This window comes from Sphaeramia orbicularis, chromosome 4 (assembly GCF_902148855.1).
Source record: "Sphaeramia orbicularis chromosome 4, fSphaOr1.1, whole genome shotgun sequence".
In the NCBI taxonomy this organism is placed as follows: domain Eukaryota; kingdom Metazoa; phylum Chordata; class Actinopteri; order Kurtiformes; family Apogonidae; genus Sphaeramia; species Sphaeramia orbicularis.
In genome coordinates, this window is record NC_043960.1 from 43,166,508 (window position 1) to 43,188,302 (window position 21,795).

General features: G+C 37.6%; 1 pseudogene; it reads left to right on the forward strand.

Moving 5' to 3' along the window:
* The first annotated feature begins 559 nt into the window (after window positions 1-559).
* LOC115417654 (guanine nucleotide-binding protein G(q) subunit alpha-like) overlaps window positions 560-21,795 on the forward strand; it is a 30,147-nt pseudogene continuing 8,911 nt past the window's right edge.

Consider the following 21,795-nt stretch of genomic DNA (forward strand, 5'->3'; position numbering starts at 1 on the left):
GAACCTTCATCTTGTTGGCTGTGATCAGACTGTTGTATGACCCATAAAATGAACGACTGTGTGACTTACACAATACTAAATAATATTTACCTTGGGGGTGATTCGAGTCAGCCCTGTGACACCAGTGTCACTCACAATCATCGACTCTCTGCTCAAACAGACTGAGTTCGTCCTCTTCTCTCCCTCCGCCTGTTTTGGCCTCCGCTTTGCGTCTACCTTGACGTCATCTGATCATGCAGAGAGGGGAATCCCAGAGGGAATCCCACCTGCAGACCCTGTTTATGCTGATTTGCATATTTAAATGTAGGCGTGGAGTGGGAGGGGTCAGGTACTCTAACATATGCGATCAATTCCACTCTGATTGGGATGTATAAAGGAAGTGTACTTGGATTCGGGCGTACACAGTTTTATTCATGTGGATTTTTTTGTGGTACGGACTTTTCTAGATTTGGGCGTATGCCAGGTTTCAGTATGATATCCACACAAGTCTTTATACTTGAGGCCCCTGGTGTATCAGGTCACTGTTAACCACTATCATCCTGTCTCATTTTCAGGTACTGGTGAAAGTGGCAAGAGCACTTTCATCAAGCAGATGAGAATAATCCATGGATCAGGCTACACTGATGAGGACAAGAAGGGCTTCACCAAACTGGTTTACCAGAACATCTTCACCTCCATGCAGGCAATGATCCGTGCAACTGAAACCCTCAAGATCCCGTACAAGTATGAACAGAACAAGGTGTGTAACTGTCAAGTGTCTGCTTAAAATATCACCACACAGGATAAAAGGAAAGGAAAAATCAGAATGTAACAAAGCTGCACTGCTTGCTGCCTTTAAGAACTCATATACAGTATGAAATCTGTACTTTTTAGCTCACCAGCCCATAGGTTATGAGCTGTTGTGAAGGCGCTGTGTCTGTTGCTGTCTTCTTTAGCAATTTCTTCAAACATCTTCTCTGACAGAACTACCAGTGGATTTAGTTTAATTAGTTTAATTTTGTAGTTTTCTTGGGACAATGTCTACAAAGTTTGTTTGAGATACTTTGATTTTTGATGAATTTTTAACGATTAAATTTTGCCTTTACTTATAATGGGTCATATTTTGATGGCTTATAAGATGTAAATGGTTAGAGATATCAGTATAGTTACTATTGAGCACTGATAGGAAGTCATATATGGACTTTGATGTAATTAGTTGAGTTTTCCTCCAGTGAAAGTACCACCCACTTCTATTAAGAGATTGATCTACTGCATCAAGACCACAAGACTCTAACAGCGGCAGAACCTGACAACCTCACAAATTCAGCTTGTTATTGATTCTTGATAAAACATGCCAGTATTTTTTTTTGATAGAGCCTTACAGATGTACCATAAAGATAATGTTCCTTTGTTCCCTTAAATGTCATTCATAAGGAGTCACCGATCATCCTACAGATCATTTGATATCTGGCATTCAGCTGTCAAATTAAAACACTTCTGCTAAATGTGTGTATTTTTTTCTTTTTTTCCCAGAATAATGCCCAGCTGGTGCGTGAGGTGGACGTAGAGAAGGTGTCTTCATTCGACCAGCCGTACATCGGGGCATAAAGATGCTGTGGACTGACCCTGGCATCCAGGAGGCCTATGACCGCAGGAGAGAGTACCAGCTCTCTGACTCAACCAATAGTAAGAGCATAGCCTTTATCTGCCCGTTTCTTAGGATGACTAATTATCGACTGCATGTGCAGAAATAGAGAGGATAACATTTTTGTCTCACAGCTGTGGTGATTATATATTTGACCAGAATAAGTGAGCCAGGTCACACATGTGGGAAAGTCCAGGAAAATGCCTGCAGTTTTATAAATGTCTGTAAATTAAGGCTGGGCGGTCTGATGGTTTCATATCATGGATGATCTTAATTTGGCAGATGATCTACTTGTCAGAGGAATGGGATGAATTGGATTAAATAATTTCAGCTCTGTCCAAACCTTATTCCTTCAGCAGTGTAAATGGACTCAGTATTTATGTAATGAAACATATGCCTGATTTTAGCTTTAATGACATGAAGGCACAAAAAAAGCATCTGAAGAAAGAAAAAGGAAAAACAGCTGTTGTAATTTTGCTTAGTCTCAAATGTAACTGAAATTATCTTGATACACTGATATCATCATAGCAGTTCATATAAACCTTGTTTTATGTGCTGATAAGCTAATGGCGAAATAGCTACAGTGTGAGCAGCAGCCCCCATGGCAGTTTGATATAAAAAGATAAAATCTAACAGCATAATACATCACATAATATGTGATAACTGAGCTCACGTTTCATTTGATTTTTATTTTAGTTAGTGATAAGTTGTACTGTAAAGTTAGCAGTTGATTACAAGCAAAGTGCAGTCAATGAAGTTTCTAAAGGCGTATAGACTTAACTGTTGACCTCATTAACGTGATGTTTGTTTTTACTGTAAAGAAATCTGTACCATAGCCAGTATTTTAGTTATGTCACTATTGCTAATTTAGCTAACACTGGCTAAGATGTTTAAAAAAAAAAAGAAGACAAGAAAAAGTGTTTAGGTTATTTGTGCGTTATTATAACAGTTTGGTTAAAGCAAAACATAAAAAAAAAAACAGTGCATACCCTCTATTACTATATTTATTACTGAGTTTGTGTAGCATGTTCCTCTGCCAACAGTGACAGAATTAGGTCTGTTTGATATTTTCAGTTCATTGTGTAACTGTGGATTATGGCAGATCAGCAGTTCAGATCATTAGGAAACACTGCAAGGTTTTACATACAAATGGCTCACGGTACATACAAATGTGGACATACTTCAACAATGAGCAGGTGTGTTTCAGATTTCTAGACTGGTGCTGGAGTCAAATGCAGCTGGTCATATTGGTCTTATGACACAATTTGCAGGACTTTTTTGTCCAGTAACAACAACTAACAAAAAGCCACTAAAACACAGCTTAAACTTCAAGCCAGTGTATGATGTTCGTCACCAATTTTTCATCGAATCTGTTAAACCCCAGTGATAGCCTAAGTATCATGAACCCGTTAGTCTTTCCGTGATTGCGCCCCTGAATCACTTCCCTCACAGTGAACAACTTTGAAGTTGACTCCATCACAAGCAGTCCGTTTGTTTATATACCAAACCGATATGTCACTGGGGCCTTTTCGGACGTTTTGCTGCATAGTGTTCCCGTGAAGAAAGTGATTCAGGTGCATAATCATGGATTCGTGATACTTAGGGTAGCACTGGGATTATACAGACTTGATGAAAAATTTGGTGACGAACATCATCTGCTGCAACTGGATATACAATAAACAATACAATACAAATATGCACTAAATGTAGAATCTATTTACTTCTGATTTTGTCCATGTGTTCACATATTCTCTGTGTTTTTATTGTTATATCTGATAAATTTGGATGTTCATCACAACCTGCCAAAATAAAGATAAAGGTGGCTTAAGACGATGACACTGATACCTGCATTGTACAGAAAAGGAGAAAAGTGTGATTCAGAGCTTGGATCCTGATTCTTGGTGTGATCCTTTGGACAGATCTCTCAGTCCTACTGCTATTAATATCCATTCTGCTCGAACCCCTTTCACATTTTGGATCCATAATGTAGAAAGTCAAACATTATATACAATACAAAGCTGAAATGAAACCAAGTGTGCTTTTGACAGTAACTGGTTGTTGGTTTATACTTGTGCATGCGGTCTGGTACTGTTGAGACATGTGCATCTCTGTTATATGTTCCCTCCCCTTCCACAGCTACCTTAGCGATTTAGAACGAATAGCATCAGCGGCGTACGTGCCCACTCAGCAGGACGTGCTGCGGGTTCGAGTGCCGACCACCGGCATCATTGAGTACCCGTTTGACCTGGAAAATATTATCTTCAGGTACTGGAGTCAATGCTCCCAATGATGTCACTGGTTGGCGAGCTGCATGACAGTTGGCCAGCCAGCGGGAAACCGTCGACGCCGCTATCTCCATCCACCCAGCGCTGCAAAGCTGGGCTCAGCACTCTTAACACATCCCTGAGGGCACACTCTCAAAGACGAGCTAAAAGGCATTTCGTAAAAGCAATCCAAGTTAGCCTCCTTAGTCCTAAATGAGTGTTTTGGTGTAAAGTTCCTGTCTCCCTTAAACTTGAAAACCTTCACAGTGGAGCAGAGGAACAAACTTTTGGATTGGTTTGTCTTTGGGAGCCACCATCATGGATGAAGCCAAATTTCTGCAAGAACTTTTGTGGGGGCGGTGGTACAAAACTGTCTCCTAATCCCCTCATAACTCTCGGGAATGTTTTTTCTTTTGTTACATCTGGACTGATCCACTTGCTTTGGAGGGGGTATGCTGCTGTATCTGCTGTTGTGCTTCACTTTCTCTTTCCTCTATCTGTCTTTTGTTGTCCTTTCCTGTCTCTAGCTATCTAAGTGATCTGGATCGTATTGCAGAACCGTCCTATCTACCGACCCAACAGGATGTGCTTAGGGTTCGAATCCCAACCACTGGGATTATAGAATACCCGTTCGACTTGCAAAGCATCATTTTCAGGTAGAAGGAGATCTACACTTCTTTGTCTAACCCCAGTGTTTTCATTCTTCCTTTAATGTCTGTCTCTAATCAGAGTCAGAGTCATCCTGTTTATTTGTCAGTCATAATGTTTTATGTTCCCGTTTGTGTGTATACCCATTGTCTGAATTTCTCCCCAATTTGTTCTGTTACAGTGCATTCATGATGCAGTAGATTCTATCCGAGCAGATTAAATCTGTCAACAACAGTTACCTTCTCTGTGTAGCCAGAGACACAGTGTACATGACAGACAATTTTAGGACCTGCCACCAATGCACAAAGCAGCTTCCTCTGTCTCTCCTGCAGAAAGAGGAGAGAAAGATGAGGAGATAGAGATGGAACCAGGGAACAAGAGCGATTACAGAAGAGTGCAAATCGATAGGAAGCCATCATGTCAGCCCCCTCCTACGCTTGGCAAGGCTAGAAATAACTCAGCTTGCAAAGAGGTTGTGCTGAAGAGGTTCCCAGCAGCCCTGCTGCAGCTAGCAGATCGGCTGTGCTCTGCTGCTGATGGTGAATCACTACATGCTCTCAATGATGGCGGTTTTGTGTTAAGAGACTGGAAATACAAACATGAAGTGGGAATGAATGTGAGATGTCAGGTTTTATAGAGAGAAGCTCAATTGTTGAGACGTTGGTATTCTGTTTTTTGTGATTTTATGTGAATGCGTTATAATATTCTTGTAATTAAATATGAAGGACACTTGAAGAGGATGCCAGCCACAATCCTCTTGTAAAGTAACAAACACACGAGGGTTGTAAGCGCCTCTGCTTCCAGTCGACAAGGCCACAGCAGCAACAAGGAAGCCATTCATAGACAAACATCTCCATTAGGCTTGCTTCCTTCTCTTTTAATTGGCTTTTGAAGTCCCAGAAAATGTCATTTCGCTTGCCTTATCCAGCATAGGAGAGCTTATCATGCTAAGTAGGTCACTCGTTGTTGCTAGAGGGAAAAAGGAGGTCGTCTGATGTGAAGGAGTTTTATTTTAGGCTGCTTCTTGTGGAGGACTCCATTTATCAATGCCCTCCTCTTTCTGGGAGACTCACTGACTCGCTTCACCTTTGTGATGTGTGATCAGAAGTTTTGACCGATACTGAATATTGAGGCGAAATTGATGCGATACTGAGTTTTAAAGCGACTTCATGGCAGATTCAATCGCCGTTGTTTATGTAGCGGTTCATTCATCTTTCTCGTCTCAGCCGTTATGTTCTTCTTTGAAGTGGAATGGCAGACACAATCGGCACATCAATAGACTTAAGTGATATAATGTGACTTCAGATAAAACTCCATAAATCCATGGATATTACATTTCAGCAGGGTCAATCCAGGTCCCATTCTCAATCACTGAAATTCATATACTGTCCCATTCAATCCTTTCAGGTCCACTTTTCTGCTTCCTCAATCCACCTGTTCTTTCTCCTCTCTGGTTCGTTTATCATTTCACTCGTACCCTCCTCTGTCGCTTCTCTCATCTCCCTCCCAGTCCATGTAGCGATCACATCTAAATAGAAATAGTTTGTAAATTCACTTTCCAACACCTGCATGTACTCTTCTTGCATCTGCCTGGTGGAGATGGGAGAGAAAGCCTGCATTATCTGTGCACACTTCCTTGTAGTTATTTTAGTTCACTCAAGGGAAGGTTCTGCTCTGTCCTCTCTGATTCACGCTGCAGTTTCTCAGTTCATGTTCCTTCTCTTTGTATCCTTGTTGTGTAAGGGTGTTTGGCTTGAGCTAAAGTGTTACTGGAAATACATAAAACTGAATTGGCATTTGCACTGATCAATTCTTCTGCCTCAAACTCGAGGTTTGTTGCTAACTGAGATCTCTTCTCTTATGTGTGATTGTTTCTGCACCGCACCCCTTCATCTTAATCTGTCAATTCAGGATGGTGGATGTTGGGGGTCAGAGGTCAGGAGGAGGAAGTGGATCCACTGCTTTGAGAACGTCACCTCCATCATGTTCCTAGTGGCCCTCAGCGAGTACGACCAGGTCCTGGTAGAGTCAGACAACGAGGTAAGACGCAAAACCTGCAACCTGACATGACACCTTTTATACTTTTACACTTTTACATGTGAGGGGGCTTCGAAAAGTCCATGGAAAAAGAACAAAGTTTTGACATGGTGTAAGTCGCACGGCCCTCAGTTTTACATAGATGGACTTAAAGGCTGGTATGAACGTTTTCAGAAGTGTATTGACCCAGATGGAGCATAACGTTAGCCTCATAGCATAATTGCCAACTCATACACCATATGGACAAAAGTATCAGGACACATTGAATTCAGGTGTTTCTTTTCTAACATGGGTCTGGGATACAGAACAGTAAGGACAAATGTCATAATTTAGTTTTGTATTGTCATAAATATCATATTGATTATTAATATTGATGTTTATATCTCAAATCTGCATGAACAAGACATCTTACAGCTGTAGATATGATGTGTCCCAATATTTTTGTCCATATAGTTTAGAAACATCAATATTTTCTTAAAGTTTAATGGTAGATTTTTGTCTGTGTAGGTTCTCATTTGCCCAGGTCATGGTTCTTCTTGGTAGTTCTTCTCGGTTCAACTGGACTGGTTTAGCTCTTTTTTGAAAACGTTTCATCTCTCATCCAAGAGACTTCTTCAGTTCTGAAGAGCCGAAGTTCAGAGGAACTGAAGAAGCCTCTTGGATAAAAGATGCAATGTTTTCAAAAAAGAGCTAAACCAGTTTAGTGGAACCGAGAAGAACTACCAAGAAACCATTGTAGATTTTTCTTCCTCTGTGAGATGTGAAGAAAACAGATGGTTAGTTGTTGTAGAAAATTATTTTTTACAGTCAGAGCATGAAATATATTTTAGAAATTTAGAGGCAGAACATTTAAAATCATAGTCATGGTTAAAAAAACAAAATCAATGTTGAAGAATTAAGTAAAAACCATCTCTGAGGCATTTTTGAAGCAAAGATAACAATTTAAACCAAACTAACCAATGCAATGATATTTATTAGAGCCGACCGATATGGGATTTTTGGGGCCGATACCGTTATTGGGGGCTAAAAAACCCCAATATCCAATATATTGGCTGATAACCGATATATTGGTCAATATATGAAATAAGAACACTGATCTACACAGGATATAATAATCTTATATGAGATAATTGTGGACAGGTTGATAAACAGTTGCATAAATCTTTGTTTATCTCACAAAGATAATTTACACAACTTTCAAATGCAAACTATGCAATCACAAAATAATTACAACAAAAATATTACTTACCACAAAATGATGTTTTCCCTCACAAATTTTGATGCGTCTGCCTCACGGCTCTACAACTTCCCATGTCGACTAAGGACTAAACTGAGCATGTGCAGAGTGAATTAGGTGAGTCCTAAGTTGTTCCTGATTGGAGCAATTGCAAGAGTTACAACTGACCAGCGTTACAACTGTCCCCAGTCTCCCCTACACTATTAATACCCAGGCCTGCTGGCAGAATGAAACTGTGAGGTAGACAGGAAGTGCACAGACATGGGTGTGTGTGGGGGGGGTGTTTTTTGGAGAGAGGTCGGGGGGGTGGGGTGGGGGGGGTGTGAGCGGTCCACCCTCGTCAGAGTGCACAAGCTGGGGAGGTGGGGAGTGTAGCTCCGTGATTGTGTGTGTGTGGGGGTGATGGCGTTATTGTCCGAGCAGGAAAGAAGGTGAAACTAACTCGCTTTACTGTTCCTCGAACTCTCCTGCCAGCACACCACACACACACACAGGAGCAGCAATCGACAGAATCTCCGCACAGCAAAAAAATTGATACATCGGCTCTATATTGGCCGATGGTTGATTATCTGTGATATGCTTTAATTGGCTGGCTGATTAATCAGTCAGGCTCTAATATTTATCCCAATATAAAACTATATTAAGACATTTGTCATCATTGTTTTGTAGCCCAGACCCCTGTTAGAAAAGAAACACCTGAATTCAACAGGTCCCAATACTTTTGTCTATATAGTGTATGACTTAGATAATTATGCTATGACACTAATGATATGGTGAAAAATAACATCATTTATTAAACCGTTTTTTCTCGCTGTATTTTTTCCACAAACTTTTTGAAGCCCCCTCTTACTGACATATTTATTTTATTTTGTTTTTTACAGTTCATGAAGCATCAGATGAAACAGAAATCATGATTTAGATAGAAACAACACATGTATAAACACACAGGAAATAATATGAAATGCCTCAAGGAAGGCACAATCTGATAGTTTCCTCCAGATATTTAGTTTGTCCATGTTGTTGACTCTGTCTCCTCTGACTGTTGAGATAGAATTAGTGGTAACAAAGTTAATTGCATCAGCCGTTGCCTGCCTTCTGCTCCCCGACTGACAACCAAGCCTTTCTCTGGCCTGGTGATATACAACAGTGTTTCATAAACCATCTTCCAGTTTGATTTACTGTGTCTTGCCATGTTTAGCTTCAACAGTTTCTCCTCCGGTTTCACCAACAGTTCAGTTACAGCTGCACCTTATTGACTCTATGCACAGCCCCACTTATTCCTGAACTTCAGGTGGGTTCGTTATTTCCTGTCGTTCATCATTGGACACACTGAATAATCCAGGTGTGTCTGCTACTTCTTGTTGTGACTACTGATTAATTAGACGCACCTGGATTAATCAGGGTGTCCAATAATGAAAGACAGGAAATAAATGACCCACGTGAAGTTCAGGAAGTAGTGGGGCTGTGCATAGAGCCCATTCTATAAACCAGAGGTGTCCAACCTGCTTTAGTTCAGGGACCACAGGGGGGGTGGGGGCACGGACTGCACGCCCTGTACCCCCATAGTATTATAAGTAGGACATAAACCGACGCACGCGTGCAGTTAATGTAATGAAATGCACGCCCGTGCGCCCTGTTACATACCGCCTCACCACAGATCAATTCCAGAGGAAACACTGGTACTAATAACTTAGAAATAATGACAACTCCAATTTTTCTCTTGTTTTAGTGCAAAAAAGTTAAATTACATAATAAAATGTTACATTTACAAACTATCCTCAAACAAAAAAAATTGAATAACCTGAACTTCCATTAACAACCTGAGATTTGAGAAAAAGTGGAATTTTTAACAATATTATCAGTCATTCAAATTTTATTTATTTATTGCGCCAAATCATAACAAAAGTTATCTCATGACACTTTACATATAGAGCTGGTCGAAACCAAATCTCCCAAGCCAATTTACAGAAACCCAACAGAATCAGAATTATGCTTCAGCTTATTATTTACATATGTATTTTATAACTTAGACATCACAGTAGATCAACATAGGTACAAAACATTTAGTAACAGGCATCTGGAACTGAAATGATCAATACAACTTTGCAAATTTATCTCACGGGCCAGATTGAACTCTGTGATGGGCTGGTTTTGGACTGTGGGCCTCATGTTTCCCCTCCCTCATGCTGGGGCTCTGTGAAACACTGCTTCATTTCCTCAGATATCACAACGCATATCAAACCACAGCTATATTCATGATCCACAAGTGGAATGACGTAGAACTTAGGGAAGGGACGTCATCTTCCCTTCCATAGCCTGTTTTATTCCATCTTGTCTTACCCCCAACTTTACTATTATGGTGTGATTATTTTTTTGAATGGATTTTTTACAGAGTGGGACATTGTGCACATTCAGACTGCTGGCAGGTTATCAGGGCAGTTCACATGCATGAAAACTTTCTATGGACATATTGTGAATCTCTGTTTTAACAAGAATAACAAGAAGAACACTTTCGAGCACAGGTGTCAAACATACGGTTCATGGGCCAAAACTGGTCCACCAAAGGGTCCAGTCCTGGGGTCCCTGGGATGAATTTGTGAAATGCAAAAATTACACTGAAGATATTAACAGTCAAGGGTGACAAAACCATTTTAGTTCAGGTTTCACATACAGTGAAATATGATCTGAAGTGGGTCAGACTAGTAACATACTGTCACAAAAACCTATAAATAACAAGGGCAAATATTCTCTTTGTTTTGTGTGTAAAATGACAAAATTACATGAAAATGTTCACATTTACAAACTATTCTTTACCAAAAATGTGAACAACGTGAAATGTCTGAAGAAAAATAAGTGCAATTTTACCAATATTCTGCCTGTTACTAAATGTCTTGTGTATTTTTTAGATTCACTGTGATCTATACATTCTAATTTACATGTGTTAATGATAAACTGAGGCATAATATTAATAAAACTGCACTTATGTTTCTTAAGACATTTCAGGTTTATGTTGTTCAGATTTTTAAGTAAATTTTGCAGATGTAAACATTTTCATTATGTAATTTTACTTTTTTCACCGTTATTATTTTACTGGTCTGACCTACTTGAGAACATTTTGGGTTGAATGTGGCCCCTGAACCTGCTTTAGAGGTACTGTAGACATGATATTGAGGGGAAAATATGTGTCACTGAAGGGAAAATGAGTCCACAAGTGGTACAGATTAAAATGAGAATGTTTTCATTTACACTATATATAATATGCATATAAAACAGGTCCTTTTTCCTTGTGCTTTGTTTGTGTCAGGTTATAACTGAATAAATATGGCTAATCCATGAAGGAAGTGCATAGTGAGCAATGAATGACCAGTTCTAATATGTTATTAAATCAATATATTGATTTTTCTTCTTTTTCCCACTCTACTCAGGGTCTTTATTCTCCTCAACTACTTGTTTTTCAAGACAAATGTGCAGATAATCCACAATGGCCTTCATATGGTTTTGCACATATTCATCTCCAGTGAATTAACCACGTTGGCTATTATGCTTTATAACCGTTGCCATGGTGAAGAGTTGTCTCTTAGTCCCCATTGATGATGACTTTTTGCATTCACTGGACCAGTGCTAAACTCAGACGCTATTGTATGTGTTACATACTACTGGCATACTAATTCTGGCCCAAAGTACTGTGACAAACTTGAAACTTGTTGGCCAAATATACATTTTTATACTAAATTTGTCAGTATACTGCTTAAAGTATCTGCATTATACACAGCACCCAACAAAACAGTGACATCATCTTCTTGTTTTGTCTACTAGCGGGTCACAGTGAGCACAGCTGGGCATTGGCACCACTGGTCTGCTGGAGTTTGGGTCAGAGTTCCCTGTCTACATGCGTTAAATATGGATAGAGCTGAGGAAACGTTGGTAAAACCATAGTGCACATGTTTGAAGCACATGGAGACGAGTGATTAACGCTACGTTCAGACAGCAGGTCTTAATGCACAATTTGGATTTTTTGGTGAAACCGTTTTTTTTGAGCGCTCATTCATATTACACATTGAATGCGACTTCTACCAGTTTTGAGTATGAACTGAATGCGACCCTGAAGTGACCTGCATGCGCAAAAGAGGTTCTGGTGTAATACATGACCACGCAGGCACACACTGTGTTTATGGAAGTAAATATGGAGGCATCTCATCTTAGCGTGTTGTTGTTTTTCCCACCGCTCCTCCTCCTGGGATGCAGAATTGTGGTGTTTGTTTGCATTTAAGTGACGTAAAGGTCGAATAAATGCGACCTGGCTGTTCAGGCTGAAGTCGCATTGCAAAATATCAGATACGCATCAGATTTAGGACCACATATGAAAGTGGCCTGAGTCGGATTTGAAAAAATCGGATTTGTACTGTTCTAACGGTCTTTAACAGATCGGATGCAGGTCACATATGGGCAAAAAAATCAGATTTGGGCCACATTACCTGCAGACTGAACGTAACCTAATACACACTGGAATGTCCCAATAAGCAAGCTAGCACCCCCGTCAACACCACTAACTAATATTAACAATGTAATGGTTTTTAGTCAAAAAATTTTATCAAAAGAAATAGCTGTTTTTTCAATGTAAAAGTTATGCAAATGTCTACCAACAGCTGGTTATTGTGTCCATGATGATTAGCCTGGTGGTCATGTGACTGTCATCCACTGCATTATCATTTATATCAATCACACAGCAACAGAAAACAGCATATACTGTAGTATACACATACATCAGGGGTGTCAGTCATTTTAGTTCAGGTTCCACATACAGCCCAGTATGATCTCAAATGGGCTGAACCAGCGAAATAAGTACATCATAACAACTCCGAACTTTTCTCTAGTTTCAGAGTGAAAAAAGTAAAATTACATTATGAAAATATTTGCATCTACATACTATCCTTTTAAAAATGTGATCAACATGAACAGCAATTTCTTAAGAAAAACAAGTGCAACCTTTAACAATATTATGCCTCAGTTTATCATTTACACATTTACATTAGAACTTATAGATCACAGTGGATCTACAAATACACAGAACATTTAAGAACAGGCTGAATATTGTTAAAATTACACTTCCTTCTCTTAAGACATTTCAGGTTGTTCTTTTTTCTAGTTTGTGACTGTAAACATTTTCATGTAATTTTACTTTTTACACTAAACAAAGGGAAAAATTTGAAGTTGTCACTATTTATATGTTATTATGATAGTGTTTTACTGGTCCAGCCCACTTGAGATCAAACTGGTCTGAATGTGGAACCTGAACCAAAATAATTTAGATACCATTGATCATTAATATGTTTAATTTTTGCGTTTCACAAATTCATTTCACGGGCCAGTTTTGGCCCACGGGCCATATGTTTGACACCTGTGCTTTAGAGTAAAGCGACATTAGAGCACAAAACATAGTGGAGTGTAACTGGCCTGCATTTTCTAAAAGGTGAGAAAATTGTTTTTTTAGATTGTCAATCATGGTACCACCTAAAAAGTCACCATATGATCTAGGGTTGTCGCTATAAAATTCATTCACTTTCTAGAGGTTTTGCTTTTAAAAATTGTGAAAAATGCACAAGTCACAAAATCAAGCTTATTATTCTGGAAAGCTTCTTCAAAAAGTTAACATGCAACCTGCTTTTTAAAAATATATTAACTGTGGATGTGTTTCTCCAGTCATATATAGTTTTAGGAAAGAGAGTATTTTGAATGATTTTTATCGTCAGTATAATTTTTGCATTTGACATTTATCCCACAGGCTGGATTGGACCCTTTGGTAGGCTGTCCGCTTGACCCCCGTGGTTTACAGAGTCAACATACTCTGAGCTGATTGGTTGAAACAGGCTGTTGTGAAACTGATCTGTGGGTTTATCAGTTCTGAGTTGAGCGGTAACTTCAGACTGTGTTAAACGTGCTCTCTGAAACGGGCCCCTGCTCTGCAGCTCCATGGACAAATGTTTACCAGGTCATTGTTGATCCACACTCATCACAGTTTAACTGCTCTGAACCTGCTGAGGTGTGCTGCCTGAGTCAACACACAAGTTCAGGAACACGGTGAATTGTTTTCAGGTGGCCGTGTATTTGCTTTTCCTGCTTGTAATGCGTGCATCGCCACAGGCCACACAGGACGGTTTGACTGCTGGTAAAAGGCTTTTTCTGGTTGTTTAACTGCTGCGACGGGGCCGAGCGGAGATTATCCTGTGGCGCTGAAAGGCTCAACACTGAAACTTTGACCCTTCAGACCGGCCCGAGCCTGACGACAGCGTTTCCAAACGTCTTCGATTTCATCAGCTCGGGTCTGGCTCGGGCTCCTGTTATGACTCGCCAAGACTAAACTGTGGGAGTGATGCTGGCACAGAGTTTAGATCAGACAGAGGAAGAAGAGTCCCTTTAAATAGCAGCTCTCTGCTTTAAGTAGTTTACATCAGTAGGTTTCATTTTGCTTCTCTTCCACACAGTTTTGTTTGGAGGAATAAACTGTATAATACGTGCATGTGTCTGGACTGTTCTGACTATTTTAGAATCACAGATATCCTGATATCCACCATAATGCTTTGTACCCAAACAAGCTTTTTGCCTGATAATAAATGTACAAAGACACCGTTCATGTTCAATGGAACTCTACCAAACAATGGGCTCTTTTAGATTGGGTTAGAGGAACACTATGAGCTCTGACGACTGGTTACTCACAGCTAAACTATGCTAGCAATGTTAGAAATCATAATAATGCTGCAGAAGTAATTATTTAACATTTGATACACAAATTCTTTTGTTTCCTTTGGCACATGCTTGTCTTTAAAGTAAAACTGAATGTTAGCTTTGTTGGTTTGCTTTTTTCCTTATTATCCCTGGTTTTTCTTGTGCTCCCGATGGACTCGGGACCTCTGGGACCCTCCATCCACAACCATTAACAGTGAAATTCACAAGAAACGACTGAGCTGTACCGTTATTGTTGAAAGTGTTTATCAAATTTTATTCACATAGTTGTTCCTGAAAGGAAGAGTTAAAAACATACCCCTGGATATGAAATGTAAACTCACATCAGGGCCCCCACAACCAGGAGGTTTAAAATCAGATTTTCAAGGCTAGAAAAGTCATGAAGGCATGGAATCAAATACCAAAGATGAAAACACCTCAACCCTTTGGTAAAATTACCTGTTAAAGTTAAAGCTCAACATAAGTGAGTCTGCAGCTCAGGCGCTACAGTGTCTGTAATATGTTATGAAACACAGCGGATCGTCTGTCAGAGTCGGAAACATTTCAGTGAAATAAATGTCATTCCAGGACTCTTAGGGTGGATTGGTTGTTCAACTTTATATGTTTTGCCCTGCGATGAACTGGCGACACATCCAGGGTGAACTCCGCCTTTGCCCATAGGTAGCTGGGATAGGCTCCAGGACCCCCGTGGCCCACTGGAGGATAGAGCAGTTCAGAAGATGACTGAGTGACTTTCAGGGTGGTGGAGTTCATTAACCCTTCATAGAGCACTCGGAGAAATACTCTGAAATTCCAATTTTCATCTTTAGTGTGCTATTGGAGGATATAATAAGACTTAATTACTTAAGTTTTTTGTTATGTAGAAAATCAAGGTCGATGAAGTTACCGTATTTGTTTTTTTACCCATAAGTGGCAAAAAAAATACTAGAAGTAAATACAAAAAATACAAGAAAAATACATGTAAGGTGAAAGGAACATGTATTTTCAAACATTAGAACATCACTTTTAAAACATTAGACCAACATAAGTGCTGATCCAGACCCCTGTCCACATCCACATTATCCCTTTGAACATCATTCCTTACATTAGTACCGTTACTTCATGGTACCGAACAAAGCAGGTGCACTCACTGTTCATGCAGAGGTGGACCTTACAGACCCTGGAGACCACATTGGACCTGAGATTGTTGACTCACTGTCCTCGCTGGAACTGTTGCTGTCATTGTCTTGCATTGCATGCGGAATTGACCAAAATAGTCATTTGCCTGATAAAGGATCAGTTGGAACATGGGGGTTTCTCTATTCTGATGCAAAAATCATCTTTAAGTCCACATGTTAAGATTGATATTGATAAAATAAGATAAGACTTTATTGATCCCATCATGAGGAAATTTCACAGTTAACAGCAGCAACATACAACAAGCAAGTAACTATTATGTTGTAATATGCAATATATATATATATATATATATATATATATATATATATATATATATATATATACACACACACAAGGGCCGTTCAATAAGTTCATGGCCTCACCCAGAACAGAACAACACAGACTGATAATTTATATTTTATTTTTCAACATAATCTCCATTTACAGCAATGCACTTGGTCCATCGATGTTCAAGCATCACTATCCCATCACGAAAGAATGTGTAACATCCTGTATTATAACAACCAGTATTTCTGGGTGAGGCCATGAACTTATTGAACAGCCCTCGTGTATATATACACATATATTTATACATATATATATATATATATATATATATATATATATATATATATATATATATATATATATATATATATATATATATATATATATATATTCCATATTACAACATAATAGTTATTTAGGCAGACGGCCATCCTCCAGGAGTCTGGTGTGCTCCAGGTTTCTGCTGTTAAAGGGAAGTTTTTCCTCGCCACTGTCACCAGTCACAAGTGTTTGCTCCTGGAGGATTCTGTTGGGTTTCTGTAAATTTGCTTAGAGTCTGGTTTCAACCAACTTTATATGTAAAGTGTCATAAGATAACTTTTATTATGATTTGGTGCTATGTAAATAAAATATGATTTGATTTGATGTATTTATTAGTTAGTATTACTACTACTGTTATTTATTGTTTTTACAACTACTTGCCAATGTGCAACTGCCGTTTTTTTTCACTACTGTTTTTATTTTAATAGTTTTTATAGTTATTGTATTGTTATTTTCTTATAATATTTCTCATACTGTACTTTCCATGTTGTGCTACTATTGGAACTTCAGTTTCCAGAGGGTTCTGCCCAACGAATCAATAAAGTTCTATCTAATTTAATCTAAAATAAACATATACATACACCCTGGAAGGCAACACAAAATTAATCAACAGTGACATAAAGAATTAAATAAAGTGAACAACAACAGGAATCAAACAAAACATAAACAAACGAACAGACAAACAACAATCCATCTGGTCATACTCAGACACCTTCTACAATTTTATACCATGTATAAACAATCTCTTTTTCATTTTCTAGTTTTTCTTGAGTGTTTGAAGTGAATATGAAAATAATTGAAAGTTCTGTTCTTTTACTTAAAAGTTTTGAAAGTTAATGGAAATTATATTGTTGAATCTTAAAATATGACAAGTATTTAAATGTGTGTAAAAATGTGAGAAGTATATAGCATTAACTGTATCTGTACATGAGGCTGTTCATGGAGACAATATGAAGAATGAAATGTCTGTGTTCTAATGCGTTGTAAATTTGTGTCTCACCTTTGCCTTGTTTCTTTTCATCATGTGTCAGAATCGTATGGAGGAGAGTAAAGCTCTGTTCAGGACCATCATCACATATCCCTGGTTTCAGAATTCCTCCGTCATCCTCTTCCTCAATAAGAAGGACCTGCTGGAGGAGAAGATCATGTATTCTCACCTTGTGGACTACTTTCCAGAGTTTGACGGTGAGTTGATTGTTTTTTGGGGGTTTTTCTTTCCCCTTCCTTTATGGTAGAGGTGGTCAACTGATTTTCTTTCAGGACCACATTTGATCTCAAGTGGACCAGAGCAGTAAAATAATAGCATAATGACAAAACCTGAAATTTCTCAAGAAAAATAAGTGCAATTTTGATAATATTATGCCTCAACTTATCATTTCTACATGTGCATTACAGATTGGATCTACAAAGGCACAAAACATTTAGTAAGAGGCAGAATATTGTTAAATTTGTCCTTAATTTTTTTTTTTTTTAGACATTTCAGGTTCATATTGGTTCAGGTTATTCACATTTTGTTGTTATAGGATAGTTTGTTAATGTAAATATTTTCATAATTTATTGTTATTTTTGTGCACTAAAACAAAGAGAAAAATGTGGAGTTATTGTCATTATTTATAGGCATAATGTAATTTTTTTTTTTTTCACAAGAACATTTGGAGTCATTATTTGTAGGTTATTATGCTGTTATTTTACCTGAGATCATGTTGGTTGTATGTGGCTCCTGAACTCGAACAGGTTCAATACCTTTGACTGTTAACATCTTCAGTGTAATTTTTGCACTTTGAAAATTCATCCCATGGGCCGGATTGGAACTTTTAGTGGGCCAGTTTTGGCCCATGGGCCGCATGCTTGACAGACCTGCTTTATGGTTTGTTAGCTATCGTGAAGATGTAGTAAGAGATTGTCATGGCTAAATGCCCTTTTCACCCCATCTAGTCACATGTATCCATAAACAGAGACCAGAAAACAGAGCACAATTAATTGGTTTTTAGGCAGAGAAATAGAGATTAAGAAAAAGTGAATAATGAACATTAGACAGAAAATAGTTTTACCCTGCCCCCCGAAGGGAAGGCAAGGGATATTGTTTTTGGTTCGGTTAGTTAGGTTCTTTGTTTAACACTCTAGCAGCAAAACTATTTGTTGAATTCATACCACATTGGGTTTATAGATTGCCAGTAACCCAGAATAGATATGGTTACATTTTGGGAAAAGTAGGTCAAAGTTGAAATATTTTTGGAATTTTAAAAATGTTTTTTCTTCTTCCTTTTACTTACATTGAGCAGAATTTCAAATGTCTAAAAAAACATCAATTTTGTTTCAATTTACTTCAAACTTGGCACATATTTAGAGCTAATTGATATGCTGACATCAGCACACACATAGACATGATGACATCAGCTGGATCGATGCCAAAATAAGCTACATTACGTTCGAGGGGCGGGGTTTGTTATGCCCGGCACCATTTGTTTACATCAGGAAGGAATGATGATCGTCTAGTTCACAGGTGTCAAACATATGGCCTGTGGGTCAAAACCAGCCCACCACAGGGTCCAGTCTGGCCCTTGGGATGAGTTTGTGAAGTGCAAAAATTACACTGACGATATTAACGATCGAGGGTGTGGAAATCATTTCAGTTCCGGTTCCACATTCAGACCAATATGATCTAAAGTGGGTCCGACCAGTAAAATACTAGGGGGACTGGCTAAGCGCTAATGGATGGACAGCCTTACTACATTTTTGTTTGCCCTTTCCTAACTATTTATGGTAGAAAGATGAATGACACCTCATTTTGCAGGGAATAATGAGCACTTTTAGATGTGTGATTGAAAAAAAATTTGTAACTTAATTTTGTGACTTAAAAATAGTAAAAACCTCTCATTAATGGATGGACAGAAAATTAACATCTGTTTTTGACAATTTTATAAAGCCTGCCTGAAAGTGCAGTTCCAATTTTCATAAAACTGTAAAATCTTTACTGTTGGTCCTCTAGGGTGCCTGTTTTGCAAAACAGTGAGGAGTTTGTATTTTTTCAATATATAAGGGTATAAAATAGCAAAAGTTTTGCTGAGTGTTTCGGTAACAGATGGACAAGGAAGAATAATTACAAGTTTCAGTTGTGTATCCTGTATATTTATTAGTATATACATCACATATGTAATATCTACAAAGTCAAATACCTTAATAAACTAATTTAATACATTTTGACATATATTTATCTCAGTTTATTAGATATTTGTAACCATTGTAAAAAGAGTAACAAAAAGTTTTTAAACTGACCTTCCAAATTATCATAAGTGTAATACAGGTCCAATAGAAGAGGATCAAAGTTATGCATTGAATTACACTGACTGACAAAGAATGCAAACATACATTCATGCTGAATATATTGCCATCTAAGTATTTTTGAAACAATTTTCTTAAAAATAAAAGTTGTGCTGGACACGAGAAGTAATGTATTTTCAAAATATATAAGTCTTCAAAAGGCGATTTTAGATTTATTTTTTGAGTAGGTCTGTGGAACAGCTGTACAGCTGTACATCTTAAAAAAACTTTTATAAATATGACTCTTAATAGATATACGAACTTTAAGTCTAAGTTTGTATGCAACATTTAATATCTATTTCAGCATTCATATTGTTTTCATTGTCGTGTGAATATGTTTTGTTTGTTAAAGTTGAGGTTGTGCTGTAAGATCATGTATAAAGGGTAGGCAAAATAAGCAGAAAGCTTCAGCCTACTCCTTTTCAGTCTGACTGTATAAATAAATGATTTAATTAGTGTAAATAAAAATATTTAATTAATGAAGTATGTATTATAAATTTTCACTTCATGGAGTGATTGTTGGATCTATGGATTGGATAAATCTGTGGATTGTGTTTGTTCTTCAGACTGAAAAAAAAAAAATGAAAAAATAAAAATCTAGATGTTAAAGTTCCCTCAGCCTCATGATAACCTACAAACTAGAAAAGCGCTCAGAGAGGGCAGACCTCCGCCAAGGCAGATCAGTCATCGTGTCCACCCCCCGCCCCCCATCACCACCAAAATTTAATCATTTGTTCCTTGTGCCAGTATAAACATTTCCTGAAAATTTCATCAAAATCTGTCCATAACTTTTTGAGTTGTCTTGCTAACAGACAAACCCCGATGAAAACATAACCGGAGGTAATAATGACAATTATATATACATATATATATATATATATATATATATATATATATATATAGATATAGATAGATAGATAGATAGATAGATAGATAGATAGATAGATAGATAGATTTTTTTGTATGTGTGTGTAAACAAGTAAAATTACATGGAAATATATGCATATACAAACTATCCTTTCACAAATATGTGTATAAATATGTGAATAATTTGAACAATATGAACCTGAAATGTCTAAAGGGAAGTATGTGTAATTTTATTAATATTCTGTCTGTTACTAAATGTTCTGTGTATTTGTTGATCCACTGTGATCTGTTAGTTCTAATGCACATGAGTAAATGATGAACTGAGGCAGAATTAGGGATGTAACGATATGAAAATTTCATATCACGGTTATTGTGACCAAAATTATCATGGTTGTCATTATTATCGCGGTATTATAGAAATTGTGCTCAAAATGTTCAAAAAGTACTTAACTACACACACTGAAATAATTTAAACAAGTTGTATTTAAAAAAATAAATAAATAAAATAAGTGGCACAATCTACTTTCTGTTGGCAGAAACATTCAAATATTAACACTTAGTGGTCTGAGATTTTTCCTTTATATACTATATAAAGAAATGTTTACTATACCCATGTTTGGTATCTTTTTTTCATCTCATCTGCATATTATTTTTTTCACTTTAACCTACTATATCAACATTAAAGGCCAGAAAACAAAAAAGTATAAAATCCAATTTGAAAAATGTATATAATTTATTGCATAAATAACACAAACATGCCTAATGAACCTTTTCAAAGACTTTAAAAGTGAATGTTGGTGCCAAATATTAGGCATATAAAATCAAAATTGTAATAAATTAAAACTATACTCGAATATTTGACATAAAAGCATAGCTTTACATAGGGTTTTTTTCCCCCTAAAAGTGCAGTAATCAAACACGGTTATCATGATAATTAGAATTTAAACAGTAATACTAACCATCTGCAATTTTACCGCGGTTTATCGTCATACCGGTAATCGTTACATCCCTAGGCAGAATATTGTTAAACTTCACTTAGTTTTCTTAAGAAATTGTCAGGTTGTTCATGTTATCCATGTTGTTAGATATAAACATTTTCATGAGGTAAGTCTTTCAGGTTGTAATGTAATTTTTAATTTATTTCACTGTAAAACAGAAAATGTTTGAATTTTTTTTTTTGACTGATTTCATCACATTGGTCTGTATGTGGCCCCTGAACTAAAAAGAGGTCGACAGTCCTGTTGTAGCTCCTCCTAATGCACATACAAGTGATCTTTTTTTCCTTCACT